Here is a 19,438-nt window from a genome sequence, read left to right as displayed (position 1 = left end):
AAATTATTTCTGATTTTACAACTGTATTTTGAGAGCTGACACTCTGCTGGGTCTCAGCCACTCTTTTTGCACATTCTCAGCCAAAACAGCGGTGCTGCACCAAGCTGCATTTCTTGCTGAATTTTAAGTGAATAAAAAACCCCCGCAGGTACCTTTATCAATCCCATCAACGAGCTCTTTAAAGGAAAACAGAAAAGTTAGTTGTAGAGAATGTTCTGCCCCAAACTCGTGCTGGTGGAGACCGAGGCACCGCCGTCCTGCCCTCCCTCGTTGAACACGTCCCGACTCCTCGCACCGTTTGCTCAGGGCTCTCGCTAAGCTGACAGGTCCGTGTTACTCAGCCTGGCCCGTTTACCGCTTTTCTCTAATAATACAACATCAGTATTGCTGCAGTTTGTGGGGAATTCTCCAATATTTCAAGACTTGATAAAAAATACACATTAACGGCTCAGTCTCCTCATCAAATGAGAGACATTGGGACTGACGTACAGAAGTCTGACTAAAGCAGTTGCTGTTTAAAATCCACTTCTACCACAATCATAACAGCATCTAAACACACCATTACCTTCCCCCTAAAAAAAGGTGTAGTATTTTTGTCTTTTCTATTAACTTTACCTAGTAACCTAGTTTCATTTCTAACATTTTATAGAAACCGTTGGTTGTTCTCACCACCATCAGTCACAGCTTGTCTGGGCATCCCTTTGCTTCTTTCCTCCGATTTCTACTCGCCGCATCTCTCGGGCACTCGGATGTGCAACGTTTACCGTATCCTAAGGGGTGTGCACCCCAATTCAGCATCCAGAACCTCCAACAGCCCCGAGAAGAGGCCGGGAGGGCGATGGCTGAAGGTGAAGCAGGCAAGTTTGGCCAGATTCTTCCTCCTGATACATTATTCAACTCAAATTCTTTCAGAAACAACCACAAAACAAACAAACAAAAAATATCACTGGCCACAACCTCACTGCCTGGAGCTAAACTAGAGTGAGATTTCATACTCCAAGCAGGGCTGGAACTAGTATCAGTGAAGTTGGGTCACCTCCAGGAAAGTATAAATTCAAAGAACGTGTCAAACTTTCAGCTACAGAAAACTAAAATTGCACTTTGTCTCCCCAAATCTGCCTACGCTGCTTCTTTCTAATACTCACGACTTTTGTTGTCCAGGTACAGAGACACACATACACGCTTTCTGCTCTTCAAACATTACAGATGGGAAAAATATGTCAGAATAATATAGAATTGTATGAAAAAGGAACAGGCGCCGCCACTTTGGATGTCCTGGCACGGCTGCACTCGCAGCTACGGGGCTACCAGACAAATGGGCATCCCAGCTCCCACGGAGGAAAAATATCACATCGTATTAAAATATCTGGTTTCCTCCAAGGAACAGAAAATAGGTATTTCATCTGAGAAATGTTGTTCTTATCAAAGGGTAAAAGGTGAAGTTAGGATAGGCATTCCAGTACTAAACTTCTGGTTACCCTAACTCTAGGCTCAAACATCGCATTGTTACCATTTTTGTACGAAAAGGGTTACTCGCTTACGCAAGTGGCAAATACAGAACTTGCACAAGCTTGTGCTGCGGGATCGTGAAACTTCAGATAACTTCAAGATGACGAAAGCTGATGAAAAGGGTTTTTTTCCATATATTGAATTTAAATTAATTTCATCCACCACTAATCACAGTAAAGCTCAAGCCTCTCAATTTTCAAGTGTAATGTCTAGTATTTAGCCTAATTACTTTGCTTAAATTGCTGATTTCTTATAACATCCCCTCTCATGAAGAACCAGGTTTTCCGCATAAAAATAATAAAGAAGTCGACACTTTATGACAGCTCTGCAGGTACCATAACCATCTCGGATATTTGGCCTAGCGCCTTTTTAAAGGGGAATTCACAGGGTTTTCCCTCCAGCTAATACAAATAAGGAACATTCCCCCCACACACATATATCATCGTAAAACTAAAGGGTATGCTGATAGAAGCAAGGACGAGAGCTGACAAGATGTAGTTATTCAGAGGGGCCTCCAGAAGGCCAAGTTTTAATTAAAAACTTTATCTGGAGCATAAACTACGAGCTCCTCACACCCCAATCGTCACCCATAGAGGAACGGGAAGGCCATGGAGACCTTAGGGAAGCCTTGGCCAGGTATGTATGTGGATGTACACATTGGTACATACGTGGATGTACGAATAGGTATGTATGTGGATGTACACATGGACATTTGGGATGTTGGGACAGGGAAGATGCAGAAAAGCCAGGGGACCCCTAGATGACAGTGCTGCCTCGTGCTCACACTGATAGGAACAGATGGGGCCAAAAGGGAATTTTTTTATGGAGAAGGGAGAGACCGTGTCCCGGCAGCTTCCCCTAAATATTCATAAATATTCCCCAGAATATTCATAAAGTCGGGCTGAGGCCCTGCAAAGCTCATCACACCCCACAGCACAACACCCACTGCCTGCGCAGGCACCAGCCGTGTCATTAATTGTCAGGTTTGTTTAATTTCTGCCCTAACGAGGATGCTATCAGCTCCATCAGCACGTCAGCTGTGCAGAAACCAATGGACTTCCATCTCCTCCTTCTGCCAGGGTCACTCACACCTTGCAGAGCCACATGTTATCGTTATTAGAATAATAACCAAAAGCCAAGCAGATTTTGGAGTTTCTTACAATCTCGTGCCAATCTCCTCAGCACAGAAGCCACTCTGTTTCCAAAGCGAACGGGTCGCTAAAAAAAAAATAATAATAAAATGATAGTCAGCATCCATTTCATATCTGTTATATTTAGCAACAGCGAATCCATCTGCATTATTCCTGGTCTCATTAAGGACTTGGCTCGTTGTAAATATTATGTCTCTAATCCACACATTCTCCCTCCGCGCTGTGCTTCAGGGGTCTATTTAAGTAATAATTGGTATGTGTTGCCGCAAGGAAATAGTGGCTGAGTGTTTGACAACATTACACAAGTGAACGTACACGGGAGCAAACGCAGTGGTCCTCACGTGAAAAAATAAATTCAGCGAGGTTCCTACCAGCATCTCTGCAAAACCTCACAGACAGTGGACCCTGATTTCTACACCTGGGTGTGATTTGGTCAACCTTGGTTTGGCCACCGTGGTGGCAAAGGTCCTTCCTAAGGTCCCGCTGTTCCAGCTACTGGTGGGGATTAAGGAGAGGATCTGGGGAAGCAGAGCCCAAAATCCAACAAGCAAGCAGGTTGTTTTAACCATGTAAAACCTGTTTCTGGCAGGAGGGGTGGGCAGAAGCCCAGAAGGAAGCAGGGCAGCTACTTTCAGCAGGACTGCTGGTTTTTGGAAGCTTAAAGCATACATGAAATTACTGCCAGATCAGGTTGGAGGAGCAAGCCGTTAATAATTAAAATCTAGTACTGATATATCTGAGTAACTTGGGTTTTATTTGCATGTTACGGGAAAGTCCCAGAACAGATGGGACTTTATGGATGCCTATCAAAATGCCTACCTTGATCCGCCCAGAAGACCATGTATTTGACAAACAAAGCTGAATTATCCAAAATAACCACATAATGCAAGTGCACGCAGCTCCCGTCAGCTGTAGGGTGGGGGCACCCCGAGAGGTGACGGTATCCCAGGGGTGTCCTCCCCTGGCAAAACCGCAGAGTGGGGACGAGCCTCCAGCATCCCCCAGAACAGAGGCAGGGACATCACTCCACAGCTCTGATTTTGAGAGAAAACAGCGGTGTTGCTCCAGGCCACACTTCTCTTCATGCAGGACACGTAAGCACAGCCCTCAGAGCGGCCAAAGCCAACTCCGACCCGGCAGGTGCGCAGAAGTAAACCTCCTCATCAGGTCACTCTGGTTCCACCCCACGTTTTCCCCCCTCTCACTATTCCAGCTGCGCTTTTAAAAAAATAATCCCATAGAAGTTACAAATAATATAACCCAGGCACTAAAAAAAAAATCACTATGGAGAAAAAAAACACCACTGACTTTGCCAGAAGGACCATCAAGATCTTCCCTCCCATCACCACCGTGCTCCCCTCACCAGACCACGTATAACAAACCCAACCAAGCAAAGCAAACCCCAAAGCCCGTGCAGCAGGGATTTTCTCACAGTCTGAACACAGAAAGTTCAAGTAGGCTGTCAAATCGAGGCGAGACTGGAGCAAATCTGGATTCGGGCCCCTCTTGCCTTGAAGACAAACATGACAAAACAGGATTTCTGTTTCTCGACAGCCCAGTATCTCTGTTCTGAACAAGAACTCTTCAACATTCTCTTTGCAATCTCACCATCACTTTTCCCAAACGTGACATCCCGCCAGCATTACCACCTCAGAGCGGAGAAATGAAAAACAATTTTAAAACTCCAGGTGTTTATTCCTGTGAAAACAATTCCCGGTTCTTAAGAAATCACCGAGGGTCAGGGTGCAAGAAAGGGGAGCGCACACTCATAAAGCACCATCAGTCATTGTAGAACTAAATAAATCACAACTGATTCTTCTGTGCTCTGTTACCAAAAACTCCGGCTGGCTTCCCAGAGGATGCTACCTGGTGCCTTGCTGGTGCTCTGTAAAATGCCAAAGATCGCGGTCTCCCCACCACGAAGGGGCTGAGCAGAAGGAAAAGACGTGGGGCATTACGAGAAGGTTTGGTTTCCATGCCCTCACTGGGGCAAAAGACGGTCATGGCATATTTTATACTTTCACCTAAAACTTATCTTTATTTTATCCGGCAAAGGAGAAGGACCAAATAAATGAACCACAAGAACACGAGAGAAGGAACAAGAGCAGGCCCAGGCGTGCCTGGGTGGGACGAACCACGTTTTGGAATGACATCTTCCAGCATCTCATACAGGGCAGACAAAACACCAATTCCTGGCTAAAATGTCTGTGTTATCTCAGTCGAGAGCGAAAGCACCGGTGACCTCCAAAACGTCCCCTCAAACATTCAGTGTTCCCTGCACGAGGGGACCCCAAGGACCCCCCTGATTCACCTCTGAGCCCTGATGCCACTTCCCCGGTCAGAGCCCAGGATCTAAATATCTTCAGCGCAACAGTAACTTTCAGTTTAAGGGTTAAGCAGGCTGTGCAGAAGAAATAAAAGATATATCAGGGCTTTACTCATCTTAGGACAGAACCGTAATTCCTAATGGAGTGGAAGAACAAGTATAGCAATTACTAAGATCCATATGTCATCTCCTTATTCTCTGTTGGAATAACCAAATGTACAAAAAGCGGTGATTTTATTGGGGGGAGCTGCAAACAGATTTGGGGTAATGGAAGTTGCTGAGGGGTCCCTGTACTCTGAAAAATCCCAAATTTCTAGGGCAGGTGCAATCACCCCAGTTTGAAAAGCTCCTTGCCAGCAGCTCCACCCTCCACTTCTTTAACTTACTACAAGTAGAATATAAAGCAGAGAAAGGAATACTTGCTAGATCTGATGTGCGGAGTAAATATGACACCTATCAGATTTTATGAGACAGCATCATCCACCAGATTTTAACAAAACACTTGCAAATTGCCAGTGCTGTGTTCAGAGAAGCTTCTTCATTTCTTCTGCTTAAAGACAAAGCCACTTTCAATTCCCACGGCTGATAAACACCGTCAAAAGAGCAGCGAAAATTAACCTACCTTTTCCAAAAGGTTGGGCAAACCCAGATTCAGGGCTTTTTTCATTAAAGTAGAACGTGCACATTCTTACAAGAGTCAGCTGAAGCGAAGAAGTTTTATTTGAACTGCAGCCAGCCTGATAAATAAATCAACTTTCCCAGCCAAAGGTTTCGGGACGCTACGTCCAACTCCTGCCTAGGATCTCATACTTTGAGGCTGATGTTTTTCCTGATATGAGGATTATTATCAGCTGACCCCAGTGACAAGTGTCCACACTGAAATGACAGTGTTACAGACAACAGTGTGTGCTACGGTTTTTGCTATATGGAAATTCCTTCGAACGTTTTCTATGCAGGAGAACGAGGAGTGGAAACGGGCGCAGCTTTGCCCTCAAAAGGGCAAAGAGGGATAAGAGGGAGCTGTTGGAAATGGGGCTACGGCTCTGCAGAGCATCGCGCTCCAGGGATGCAAATTGAGGGGATCCCCAACGGGCTGGGCTGGGACAAAACTACCTTAAAACCAGAAGAAGCAGACGGCAAGAACAAAACATCTAGGATTTGTATGCTATAAAGTTGGCAATAGGACTGTGGTCCGAGGAGGCATCTTGGTCTGCTATTCTAGGGGAAAAATGAAAAGTCAAACACTCCTGCAATCTGCATTTCAAACCACAGGAGCGCTTCAGCACTCTGACTAAACTATCTTCACTTCTATTCACTTTTAGAAATACTTAGTTATGACTTTTAAAAGGAACGATGCTTTGTCCATGGCTGGAAGTGTCTGACCAAGTGAGTAACCGCCTGCAGACCCAGATGCGCCCGGGTTTGCTAACGATGAAAGCCAACCTCTGTCCCCGCTAATGACTAACAGGTGGGCTCCCCAAACCCGGCCAAAAATAAAGAGCTCCTTTCTAAAAATACCGTCCTGCATTCGCAACGCCAGATCTTCCAGAAGAATACTTGACGATAGCTGTTGTTTCCCAAACAATCGCTTTTATGGGAACTCCGGGCTGCCCCTGCAGCAGAAAGTTTTGCAAGGCGAAGAATACAAATCTTTGTCTAAGATTTGAGCCCATTCCCTGGGCCAGCTCCGGAGCTCCAGCACAAATCAGCTTTATGGTAATAACAGATTACAGAACACATCGCCACTTTTTTTTTTTTTTTTTTACTACAGGATGCGTAATTGAAATGTCTGCGATTCAACAATCACCTTTGAATTCATAAATATCTCATGGTATTCTGAACACACTCTCCTATAATGAGACCGTCTTCAATTTTCCTTGGTAAAGAGACCTTTAAAGAATGCTAAAGCAGGTCGGCGCCCTTATGCACTGATGGAAACAGGAACAAAAGCATTTTGTCACCAGGCGTCTCGTCTATCATTATTTTCTTCACTCTGCTTAAACAAACTGAAAAGTGCGTGCCTTTTTTTCCTTTCCCCCCCAAAAAATATCTGCAGTAACTGCAATTTCATTCCCGTCGGTAAGGCACCATCTGTATGAAAACAACGGTCTATTATACCTAACCGGCTATCGTTTTTCCTGCTTCACTAATGTTTTTTAAAACACGGGATTAAAATGTCATCCCATCCCTCCCGTCCGAGGGAGCCCCGTGTATTCCTCTCCTCCGGTCACGGTAATACTTAATCAAGTGTGAATGATTAAAGTACTTCAATTAGAGCTACGTACATTCATCGCAGGCAATTCAGAAGTGCAGCTGAACGAAGAAAATTACTTCTCCTACTTTGAGATCTCCATCTCCCACTTTCCTCCTCCCCGGCAAAGTACCAAGCGCTAAACTAAACCCCAGCCAGGATTTACCTTTGGGGCACGTCCCTCGGCAGGACAAAAGCCTATTCTTTCCCCTTAGCAAGTTGTGGGGGGGGGTGTTGTTTTTTTTTTTTTTTGCAGGGGGGTGTGAAAAGCGCAACCTCAGAGCAGCCGGCGTAAATCCGCGTACCCGCGCAGCTCCTCCGATTTTGCTTTCTAGTGATGCCGAGGTTTAGAATTCCCAAGTCGGGGCGGGGGGGGGGAATAAATACATTAAAAATATATAAATATTCGGAAAATTTCGCAGCGGGAGCCCGGCGGGGTGGGGCAGGAAGGAGGGAGGCGCGGCCCCCCCAGCACCGCCCTGCCCTGCGGACACCGGGAACCGCGCACCTCCGCGGCTGAGAGCCGGAGAGTTGCACGGGGACTGCGGGGCGAAACCTGGTTATTCAGCCAAAAAAAAAAAAAAAAAAAAAAAGTAAAAATAATTTAAAAAATAAATTTAAAAAAATTAAAAATTAAAATGTTACAAATTATTTTTAAAATAATAATAATTAAAAAAAAAAAACAACCCGAACCAGCGGATTGCGGCCGACTGCTCCGCGTCCCCCGGCAGCCGCGGACGCGGCTGCCGGGGGACGCGGAGCTGGCGGCCGCACCAGCGCGGCGGGGATCCCGTTGCCCAAACTTTCCTACCGTTAATCCACCGGCAGATGTTGTCGGCGGCGCTCGGCACTAAGTAAACAATGCGGAGCCCGGCACAACAAAAGATTTCCCCACTTCACCCCCGCTCTCCGCGCCCGCGCAACTTGCATCGCCTTCCCCCCCCCCCCCCCCGCCCCCCGCGCCTTCCTTTTCATCCTCCATCGCTATCCAAAGCAAAGATGTCCTCGCCTTTCCCTTGTCCTTCGTGTCGCGCAGCTCAAGCGACAGCGCCCGCTTGTCGCCGCCGCCAGCCCCTTACCTGCTCCCGGCCGCCGCGGCTCCGCTCGGCCCGGCAGCGCCGCTCCGCTCCTCAGCTCCGCATCCCTGCCCGCATCCACCGGGCTCTGCCTGCCGGGGATCCACCTTAAAAACGCCACCCGTTCGCACACCGCACAAAAAATTAAAAAAAAAAAACCAACAAAAAAACCCCAACTTAATCCTTTCCCCCCCCCGCCCCGCTCTCCTGCTCCGCCCGCCGGGAGCGGACGGGGGCAGCGGAGCCGCCGCGCCGGGCAGCAGCAGCGGGGAGGATGCTAATTGCAACTTTGGGGGGGAGGGTCGCTGGCTCTCTTTTTTTTTTTTCCTATTTTTTTTTCCTCCTTTTTTTTTTTTTTTCCTCTTTTTTTTTTTTTTTTTTTTAAGCCAGAAAGTGCCCGGGCGGTGCTGGGCGGAGCGGACGCTCCCCCTCGCCGCGCTGGGTGAGCGGAGGGAGAGGTAGAGGCTCTCACTGCCTTTTTTTTTTTTCCCCTTCTTCTTCTTTTTTTTTTTTTTTTTTTTTTTTTTTTTGGCAATAGGCGGGGTCTCTCCTTGCAAACCAATGACACAAACCCACATGGACCAGCCTCGCCCCCTATAGATACTCTTCACTACAAATAGGCTCTCTCGGGGGATTAGTGGATCAGCTAAAGTACAAACAGACGCAGCGAGGAAAGGGGGAGGAGGGGGGGGAAGGAGGCGCCGCGTTGGGGGGGCGGTAGGAAGGGGCACCGAGCGCACCCGCGGGGATGCGGCTCCGCGGGGCGCGGAAGGGGCTCCGCGGGGCGCGGCGCCTGTTGCGCTCGGCGGCGGCCCGGGGAGCTGCGGGGTGGGGGGGGCGGGCAGGGCCGGCTGCCGCCTTTGTTCGGCCACCCGCGCTCAGCGCGCCCGCGGAGCTTCCGCGCATCCCCCCGGGCTCCAGCGCCAGGCCCGGGGAGCCGCTGCCGGGCTCGGGGGGGGGGGGGGTGCTCCGGAGCGGGGCACCCAGCGGCATCCGGACCCCAAGTCCGGCCTGAGCCCCCCGGGCTCTTTGTATCGCCACCAGCCCCTCCGCTTGACATGGCAATTATTATATCATAGCCCCGCTCGCCGCGCGTAGGGATGGGAATGGATGTGGTGAGGCCGGGGAATAAAGGCCACCAGGCGCGTTGGGCCCCCACCGCTGACATCTTCAAAACCAGGGGGCTGGCACATCCATCCCCGCCGAGCGCCCAATTTGATGTGACTATCGTATAATCACGCCGGGGCGTTCGGCTGAATGAGAGATAACGAGAGCGCACTCCAACGTGCATTTATTTGTATTTGTATTCCGCGTTACCCCCATAGATTTGGGAATTAATGTTTTGACAGACGTTCTTCATCTGCTTATCACAAGAATGTGGGCAGGTGGTGATCCCATCTTTTTGTTGTATAATCATCGAGCCTTCTGCATTATATATATCCCGCGCTCCTCAATCAGCCTCTGAAAAAGCGCATGCCTTTTCTAGTCAAATAAAACCCTTGAACCAGATCAATTGTCTATCAAAATTAATAAGCGAGCTTCAGTTTTTGCGGGTGAAATTACATGGCGAAGAGCCTAAAGATCTTGATTCTTACAGGCACATTTTAGACCCTCACTGGATGTTTACACCGTGTCCATCATTTGTTTTTGGAGCACCTGCTATCGGGAGCTGCTCCCCCTGTCCCGCAGAAGTTGAGGGGTTCCCCATGGTGTGATGCTGAGATGGCCCCAGCCGTGGCCCCCCCGTGGTACCCAGGCTCTGTGTGTCCAGCCAGGCACCTCCGAGTGGATTTTAGCAAATTGTAGCAGCGTTCAGCTGGAAGACGCATCTTATTCTGCACTATTCCCTTTGGCAGAAGTCCCTCCGAAGAGAAACCCCTGCCTGCCTGCAGGAAACCTCACTGTGAAAACCAGCCTCGGTATTGTCAGGAATTCTCGGCTTTCCATCGTTAGTGGCACTGTGAACTGTCAAAATATTATGGGCTGCTCCTTAGCACGTGGAACTTGGGCTGCAGTGAATAACAGCCATTTGCACTGGCCGAGGACTTGCCCGTGGCATTTCCGTGGGGATTTTTTAAAGCCATCTCTGTTTTAGCTGATTTGCTTTGTTAAACATTATGTGTGCAATGTATGGGGACGCCGGAATGGAAAACAGTAATTGCTTCTAATAAATAAATGTTGAGTTAATATATAAACAAAGTAAGTGACATACGTTGAGGGCAAAGACAAAAATAATTATTTCATCACCGGAGCAATTATATTACAGGTTGTTAAATGAACAAGCTCTGAAGCAAACGTCTTCGAGTTTAGCAGGGGGCAATCCTCAGGCATGTGGATTTTTCTGCAAACTATTTGGATTGCAATCGAACATTCATCAAGTGTGAAATAGCCTTTGTAATTAGCTACTGGGAAAAAAAGATACATGGTAGGTTCAGTGGGGGGCCTGAAACGATAGGGTTTTAACTGCCAATTGCAGCTTTTAAAACTTGCATTCAGCTGCTGCCCGACCTTGAAGGAGCTTCGACTCCTCCAGTATCTCACTGGTTTGTGCAAAATTCAGCACGTGCTTGGAGTGGAGCATTTCGGCTTCTCAGAGCTGGGGAGCAGCAGTTTTGGGGCAAGAGAAGGACATAAGCACCGAAAGAAAAGGATCGTCCCGCTGTCCGGCAGGCATGGGGCAGAGCTCTGCTCTGGCCTCTTTCCTCCGGATTATTTCTGTTTTTTCTCCACTTTCTGGACAGATGTTTCAGGCACTAGGCTGTCATCTAAAAGGCAGATTGCCCACATCTAACTATATTTTTAAAAGACCAAGGCTCTCATCCTTAAGGACTAATGGAGAGTGGCTGTGCAGATAATCCCTGAAGAACAGTCCTGAAAACTTGGTTTATGAGGGATGCTTGTGAAGCAAAGCAAACTAAAACCAAGCTGTTTCTCTCCCTCTCTTACATTTGTTTTAAACTATCGGTAGCTGTACTGAAAAATTACCTGCACTATTTAGAAACCAAGCCCTCCCAGCATCATTTTTTTTCTTGGTGAAATTAAATGAACTATAAAAAAAATGCACTTCTTATGAGTCCTTCTAATATGGGAAGTGGGTGTTTGGGGTGCAAGGTTTACACAGCACCTCTTTTACCCGACGGGCAGGGTTCCCCTCCCTCGCTGCAATGATGTTCTTCCTAAAATATAACAGAAAGTCTGTATCCTCTGTGTCTGTAGTAGTTATGTTTGATGAATTTATAATTATTTTTAGTAAGGGATTACATTTTTCTGTTGTGAGTACCTTGGTTTCTCTTTGCGGTGCCCTCAGGAAAAGGGTGATGTTCGGATATTGTTTCCTGCCCCACATGCTGGCTTCCCGGCAGCCGAACACGTCACGCGAGGCTCCAGCGACAATCGCACTTTCCCTCCGCGCTTCACCGACACGTCAGCCCGAGCACGGCACCTCCTGCTACGCTGCTGCGCCTCGAGACCTTGCAAGGACCTAAAAAAATAAAATAAAATAAAATAAAATTTCCAATCTGGTTTTCACGAAGAGGTTCATTTGCAGACTCAAATGTGGGCCTTGTATCCTGCGAAGACGATGCTCCCGCGTGGATTCTGTGCAGCGGGAGAGTCAGATTGACTTCAGCTGGGTGACTCTCGGTGCATAAATTTCAGCGCGTGCATCTCTGCAGATTTAGAGCGAGTATGTGTTGACTAGAATAGACCAGCTATTTTCCTGCTCCGAGTGTTTGTGCAACTTGGTTACTCAGCGCTGTGTAGGAACCGGCAGACACAAATCCTGCCCAGATCCTTCTCAGCCAGAGCAGGTTCAATCATTAGAAATGAAATTTATATCTTGAGTAAGGCCACATACTCAGCACCGATGTCAATATCCCATTAATTTTTTACCAGTTTTTAAAACATAGTTGGTTTTGAACAGATAGGCTGGCTAGTTTATAGTGGATATTCATTAAAATAATCATCTATGTTTAAGAAGGTGCTCATGTTTTTTTACAAATTGGTGGCAGCAAACATTCATTTTCTACCAGTTCTATTGATCTAGAAACTTAAGCCTAGAATTTGGTTTAACCGTCTGTAATATAGGTACAATAAGCAGGAATATGAACACATTAAGGAATTTCCCTTAAAGATTTTTGTGTGTGTATATCTGGAGCCTAGAGAAATGAATTGGTTTATTTTACTGCAGACTCCACTTTTAATATTAGTACTCAAGTTTAAATTTAAAATGCACTGGGAGAAAAAGCATCCTTCATTTCACCGCTGTAATTGACGCAAACCAGGGATGAATTTGTTCCAAAACATATCTGGTAAACTGTTCTCTAACTAAACATTGACAAGACAGGTTGTTTCTCGTATAGTTTTGATCTCACACCAGACTGATGTGGGTATAAAAGCAGCATCATACTTCTAGTGGGAAGTCAAAAATCTTGCACTTGGTATCAATCCTGTAAAAGTAAGTTCATTAAGAGGGGGGTTCAGACCACTTCTTGTATAATTTACCATTAAGGATGTCATCCAATGTGAAGGATTGCTCCAGGAGAAAAAACATTGCTCCTAAAGGCAGTATATGATCTTTATTAGGCCAGCAACTCGCCTCCCCACCCCTATTTAGACTTAGTTTTTAGCATTTAATTACTCTAACATTATTTTTTTCACATTTAAAAGGTTTGCACTACAGACCTGAAGTTTCATAATGCAACAGTATTTAGCTTAATATAAATGAAAAGGGCTCATTTCTGCCACAAGTTCTCCGTGGGGACCCAGAGAAAGAAGAGTGAATGGTTTTGTCTTTTTTCTCTCTGGTTTAAAAGCATGGGGAATCTTGCTCAGCATAGAAAAAAAAAAGGAAAAAAAATCAAGGCAGCTTTGATTTCAGACGTCACCAGGAATAATACTCCATATTTTTATTTCCCCGCTTACATGGGGGTATTTTGGGCAGGTGTCTTATAGAAGATAGCCAGTATTTATTATCATATACTGATGCTGCCTTGGTATTTAGAATCAGGGAATCATAGAATCATTTCAGTTGGAAGAGACCCTCAGGATCATCGAGTCCAACCATAACCCAACTCTAGCACTAACCCATGTCCCTGAGAACCTCATCTAAACGCCTTTTCAACCCCTCCAGGGATGGTGACTCCACCACTGCCCTGGGCAGCCTGTTCCAATGCCCGACAGCCCTTTCCGGCAATTTAAGGTGCTGGGACCCCAAACTCTGATCCTGAATTGATGTGGGTGGTTGTGTGTGGGCTGGGAGACCCCAAATCACCCTCCTCGGTCCTGCTTGTCCTGCCTGCCCCCAGCTCTGTGGGCAGAGAACTTGCACGTCCATCCCAGTTACGTGCCACCGCGGGGTCATGGGGCTCTGTGAGCTCCTGGCTGGAAAGGTGTGGGTTATTTGCAGCCTACGCGGCAAGTCTCTCAGTTCTTTATAATTTTGAAAGGAAACTAAGTGTATTTTAAAATAAAAATCGCTGCTCTGGAGCCTTGTGCTCAGCTGCTGCCGCAAGTGCCTCGAGAAGCGTTTGGCTGCCGGGGACCCCGGCACCAGCGCTTGTGCAGCTGCAAGGTGAAGTGCATCAGGGAACAGATCCAGCTGAACGCTAATCCTGCGGGGGAAAAAAAAAAAAAAAAAAAAAGGCTTATTTTCAGCTGGATGTGTTCCCCAACCTGGTTCTGCCCCCGGCCACGTGCTGGTGCAGGGAGAGGCTCCCAGTGGAAGGAGCAGCCGGGGCAGGGAGCGCAGGGCTGGTTTTATGGCTTAGGCCGTCTTAAAAGCATTTTGTCGGGCTACGACCTCGTGTTAATATATTACTGTTTCGGTGCAGCGTGCGGCAGAGGTTACAGCGCTGGGTTTTTCACTCTCAGAACCATGACGCTGCGTTTTGCGGGATCTGTTAAATATTTCTCTTTTAAATACCGGTTGTGTTGGGGAGGCAAGTGTGGGGTGGCAGAGGGGCTGCTGGAGAGGATGGGACACCCACCCACATCATCGGAATACATTAATCCTCCACTGGCATCAACCGCAGCAACAAGTGCCTTATAAGACCAGCAAAACACATGGGATACTCTAATACAACACATAAACCAATTTAATTCAATAGTACATTGATTGTAATAGCAACAGTTGTTTTGTGATGTAACTGTGGTCTCGGTATCATACTTCGTTCACATTAAATTAAATATAGATTTTGACTGATTTTCACAAAGTCGCACAAATTTAGGGATGATATTTTTCATAATCTCTTGGTGTCACCTCTTCTTGGCAAATTTATTCCTATTGAGAAAGAAAAGGAGCTACATGCTGAGAACTCCTGAATTGAATCGATGATTAGAAAGAGGCAATACATATTACTTCTGCCCTACTACAGACACTGAATTCAGCGTTGATGGGAAATTCTCAAATCCATTTCCCTTTGCAAACATCACCAAAAAGATGCAAACACACAAGAAATTTCCCTTTTGAGAGTCCTATTGTTTTTTTTTTTTCCCTGCATATGTATGAAATCATTATGCAGAACTATTGGGGTACATTTTTTTCCCCATTTTATTAATTTTATCTTCTTAAGCGGGTCTGGAGAAAAGCCTCACCGAGTGCATACGCATTTGTATAGCCCTCTGTAAAACATCTTAATGTCATCTCCACGTGAGCAGAATTGTTCTCCTGATATAACATGTGGCTGATGTTTAATCTTTCCAGGGAAGTTTAATGAAAGGTTCTTGAATCAATCCGTCTGGTTTAAAGTTTGAAGGGCATTTGGATGCACTAATTTGATGTATGTGCCAGGTGTTTCTAAACAAACAGTTCTGAGATAAAGACACAGAGAGCCCTTCCCGCTGCCTCCCCCTTATCTGCCGTGGGCTTCCTCAACATTCACCTTCCACAAAAACCGTTTTGCTTCAATTGCCTGCACTTTCAGTGTGCTTTCATTTTTTTTTTTTATCTTTTCTATCTTATTGGGGAATACACAGCACTCAATCCCTAGAAAAGAATTGGCCAAAGGGGGTATGACAGGTGTCTGTAAAACCCTGAAGGGTGTGGGAAAGGGCATAGGGAATGAGTATTCGCTAATACTTATAAAACGATAATGTACCAAATCACCATTTGGTATCGGATTTTAAACCTGAGAGTCTTTTCTTGTGGTACGAAATTAAATTGCACAACATCCTGCCACCAAAACGCTGCGGAGCCAAATTATATTGTGGGTTAAATGGGGCTGAAATTAATTCATGGACTACAGGCCCACCGGTGGTGACGGCACGTGGCCATCTAGATACAGGCTCTGGGTTCGGAGAATCCTCAGTGTTCAGTGTTGGGCCCCTCACGCCAAGAAAGGCCTTGAGGTGCTGGAGCGAGTTGAGAGAAGGGAACGGAGCTGGGGAAGGGGCTGGAGCACAAGGGTGATGGGAGCGGCTGAGGGAGCTGGGGGTTCAGCTGGAGAACAGGAGCTGGGGGGAGACCTTCTGATCTCTGAACTGCCTGAAAGGAGCTTGGAGCCGGGGGGGGTCGGGCTCTGCTCGCCAGGAACAAGCATCAGGACCAGAGGAAACGGCCTCAAGTTGCGCCAGGGGAGGTTTAGATTGGATATTAGGAAACATTTCTTCATGGAAAGGGTTGCGAAGTACTGGAACAGGCTGCCCGGGGCAGTGGTGGAGTCACCATCCCTGGAGGGGTTGAACAGATGTGGGGATGAGATTGTCAGGGACATGGGGCAGTGCCAGCGTTGGGTTAATGGTTGGACTCAATGATCTTGAGGGGCTTTTCCAACCAAAATGATTCTATGATTCTGTACCACTGGCGGAAGCTGGAAGGGGTATGTTCTGTTTCTCAGAGTTTACCCTGCAGCATCCACTGTGACCCCTGTTAGAGACAAGAGATGGGGTGAGACAGACCAGAGCTGGACAGACAGCAGGTCTGACCTTGACCTTGGGAAGATCTTCTCAGTCCCAAAGCACCTGCAGGCTGGAGACTCAAAGGAAATACCAGGTGAAAAGAGAGATGAAGCGACTCACACCAAGTCCCTCGGTAGGTCAGGGCAAAGCTGCGTTCCAGCAGTCCCTGGCCAGCATCCTATTCACCAGAACACCTTTTTTGTGGTTTTATGCTAATTATGAAGTTACTGGCATAAAACTGAAGCAGTGCAGCCCTGAATGAGGCCCTCCAAGGATTTAAGTGCCTGGGAAGCAGAAGTTGCATTTCATTGATAGCACAATTGTGTCTTAAATCTCTCTGGTCACCAGAGATGTACTAAGCACAGGGTCAGCTCAAGCCCGAGAGAGGTAAATGCAGATAAGGCAGCGCCCATGGGTTGCCAGGTGTTTATATTGTGCTGGTACAGCACAAAGGGACCGGAGCTGTGTGAGCCTTGTACCTGCCGCTGTAATCTAAATAACCCAGAGCGACCAAACACGGACACGATCACCGGCAGGGACAGCCGCAGTCTCCAACGGGGGATTTAAAGAGGGGACATCGTCTCGGAGGTTGATTGGGAGTGATCTGCACGCACTGTTCCTCTTCTTCAACCTGAAGGAAGGATTGCTTACGGGAAAACAAAGCGCTGTAGCCGAATCTCAGCCAGGCCTCCCAAAAGCTGCTCGTTGCCAGATCATGTGCGTTGAAGCAAAGGACAGTCCACCCGACAACAGTTCTACTGTTATAGCAGTGACAGCTAGAGACGTGATTTTTGTTGTTTTTAACTGAAACAGTTAAACACTGGAAGTCCTACTGTGATATAATTATACTGGTGTAAACACACTCTGTACCGTCTTGCTTATTTCGCTTTCCGAACTGGAACAATCTGCACTGGTGTATGCATTTCTTCTAGCAACTGAATTGTGTCCCCACAAGGATTTTTGCTGCTTTAACAGAAATGGTATTAAAGCATCAGACCTTCGCAGTGAAGACCGGTCCTTAGTTTCTAAGTAAGAATTTTTACGTTTTTGTTGGCAATAAATAAGCTGTAGGAATCCAGTCCTTTAAAGAGAAAGATCAAGGGCACAGAAAATCTGGTCTCGTATGTTCTTGTTTCCTGATTAGACTTCAGAAAAGGACAGTCAGAGAAATGCCTTCAACCTTCACCATTAAATCCCCAGGAAATCCCCATGCCCAGGATCTACGGTCAAGAAAAAATCTCCCAAAAGGCAGAAACAGGTGGATGCTCCTGTTTGCTCCAGCATCTTTGTGGAAGCACACGATGCAACCAACCTTCTGCTCGTGACTTTTTTAGTTAATAGCGCTGAGATAATATGTCTTAGGTACCTGAGGTGTATATAGACTGTGGCGTGGTTTGGGATGCCTCCTTGTCTGGGACACATCCTTCTTTTCATCTCATGTACTTGTATGGCTTCTGCCACCGTACCTCTGTATCTCAGAGGTTTTAATAAGGGCGCTAAATAGCACTAATGACATTTTAATCCATGTAATGAACCATCTTATTTAAAAATCAGGTACCTAAAGCTATAGGAGATAAGTCAGGAGTGATCCTGGTCAAGGCAGCAAATGAACGTCAGTCCTATCAGACACCTCACCTTGATGCCAGATTTTTCACAGCACCTAACACTGATGATTTTGGCCCCGCATCCATCCCTCCTCGTCCATCCTGACATTTCCCAGCAAACGAGAAAACAGGTACGACAGAACTTTTAAATTTAAAAAGGTGTGTACGAGTAGCGTAGCTGCCTTTGGTGTTTAGTGGCTCTGCGGGAAACTGGTAGGTACCCCATTTCCCCAAAAATAAGCCCTATGCTGAAAATAAGGCCTAGCATGATTTTTCAGGATTTTTGAGGATGCTTGAAATATAAGCCCTACTCCAAAAATAAGCCCTAGTTACAGTTCATAAAAAAGGTCAATTTAAATAGTGTCCAGGCAGCTATACATGTAAAAAAGTAAAATTAATTGGCAATAGAATGCAGCAGGACAGGATGTGACAGAATGCGATGACATGACTGTATTTGAATAAATGTTGATTTTTTTTGTTCAAGAATAAATGTAGATTGTTGTTCATGGAAAAATAAGACATCCCCTAAAAATAAGCTCTAACGCATCTTTTGGAGCAAAAATTATTATAAGACCCTGTCTTATTTTGGGGGAAACAGGGTGACACAGTTTTATGGAGGAAGACGTGAGGGGGGAGCTGGGGGGGACATTTTTCAGCCCTGGAGCTGTATTGGCTCTCAGCAGCAAGAGCAAACAGCAGTTTTAAAAAGCACAAATGCAATGAAATATTTCCATATAAACGTTTCTCTGTGCCTCTGAGAAGTACATTGATACTGAGCCAAGCAGAAAGTTGCTCGTTACTGGAGTTCACTCGTCCTCCCTTTATTTCTGTGCATTATCAAGTAAGAGAATAACTCATGGGAATAGCTCAGCCTGTGGACTAAACTAAAATCCTGGGAAATGGTTTCGGTAAAGCCTAGGTTTTGTTTGAACAAATAAACAGAACGTACAAAAAGGAAAGGAACTACTCTGAGCCAACCCAGAAGGGTTTGTGTCAGGCAATCCGGCATTTGTGTTCATTCTCTGCAAGTTTTCATTTAATTTAGATAAGCATCTAAATCAAATTTCATTTTCAAAACAAAAAGAGTCACTTAATCTAGAAAATATCAAACTGGAAAACTCTGCAACTTTTTCATATGGGCCTTTTCTTCTACGTGAGCCTATTTCCTGAAATCATGATGAATTTGCAAATAGTTTCAGCTGTCCCAAAATTACACTTTTCAGCAAACAGCTACTTGTCTGATGAAAATCACTCAGCTGTTACCAAGGTCTTGGCTGGCTCTGGCTGTTACATTTCCAGTGGGATTTTTTCCACAACGCTTAAGCAGGAGCAGCCTGGGAGTTTGAACATGGATAATTCCCTCCGTCCCGCTGCAACTTCTGCAGCTTCGGCTCTTCCCCAGTTCCTGCTCCGCGGGCTGGGGACGCGTACGGGCGTGACGGTGACACTATGGGCTGCTGGAGCATCCCCGGGGGAGGAAACAGAGGCAAAATGCAACGATAAAAAGATAAACAGAGATAAAATAAAAGGAGACGCGGGACTGGAGCTGGAGGGCTTGGTGGAAGGTCCACGGTGGAGGCTGGGGAGGGTTTGGCTGGGGCAGGACAGGCTGGGGAACCTCTATG

The 19,438-nt window shown here is 46.5% G+C and overlaps 1 protein-coding gene across 2 annotated transcripts in view; it reads right to left on the bottom strand.

Annotated features, from left to right (window-relative positions):
- Positions 1-8,577, bottom strand: part of CTBP2 (C-terminal binding protein 2) — a 138,946-nt gene extending 130,369 nt beyond the window's left edge. The window contains exon 1 of one of the 2 annotated variants that reach the window (XM_065638710.1): positions 8,317-8,577. The gene's annotated coding sequence lies outside the window, so the exon portion shown is untranslated. Of the gene's footprint in view, positions 1-7,271; positions 7,360-8,316 lie in introns of those variants that run through there. The other variant, XM_065638711.1, reaches the window with a different exon arrangement.
- Positions 8,578-19,438: the final 10,861 nt, after the last annotated feature.

The sequence above is a fragment of the Caloenas nicobarica genome, chromosome 7 (assembly GCF_036013445.1).
Source record: "Caloenas nicobarica isolate bCalNic1 chromosome 7, bCalNic1.hap1, whole genome shotgun sequence".
NCBI lineage: Eukaryota > Metazoa > Chordata > Aves > Columbiformes > Columbidae > Caloenas > Caloenas nicobarica.
Note: the sequence above shows the minus strand (reverse complement) of the source record. Positions and strands in the feature narration are given on the sequence as shown.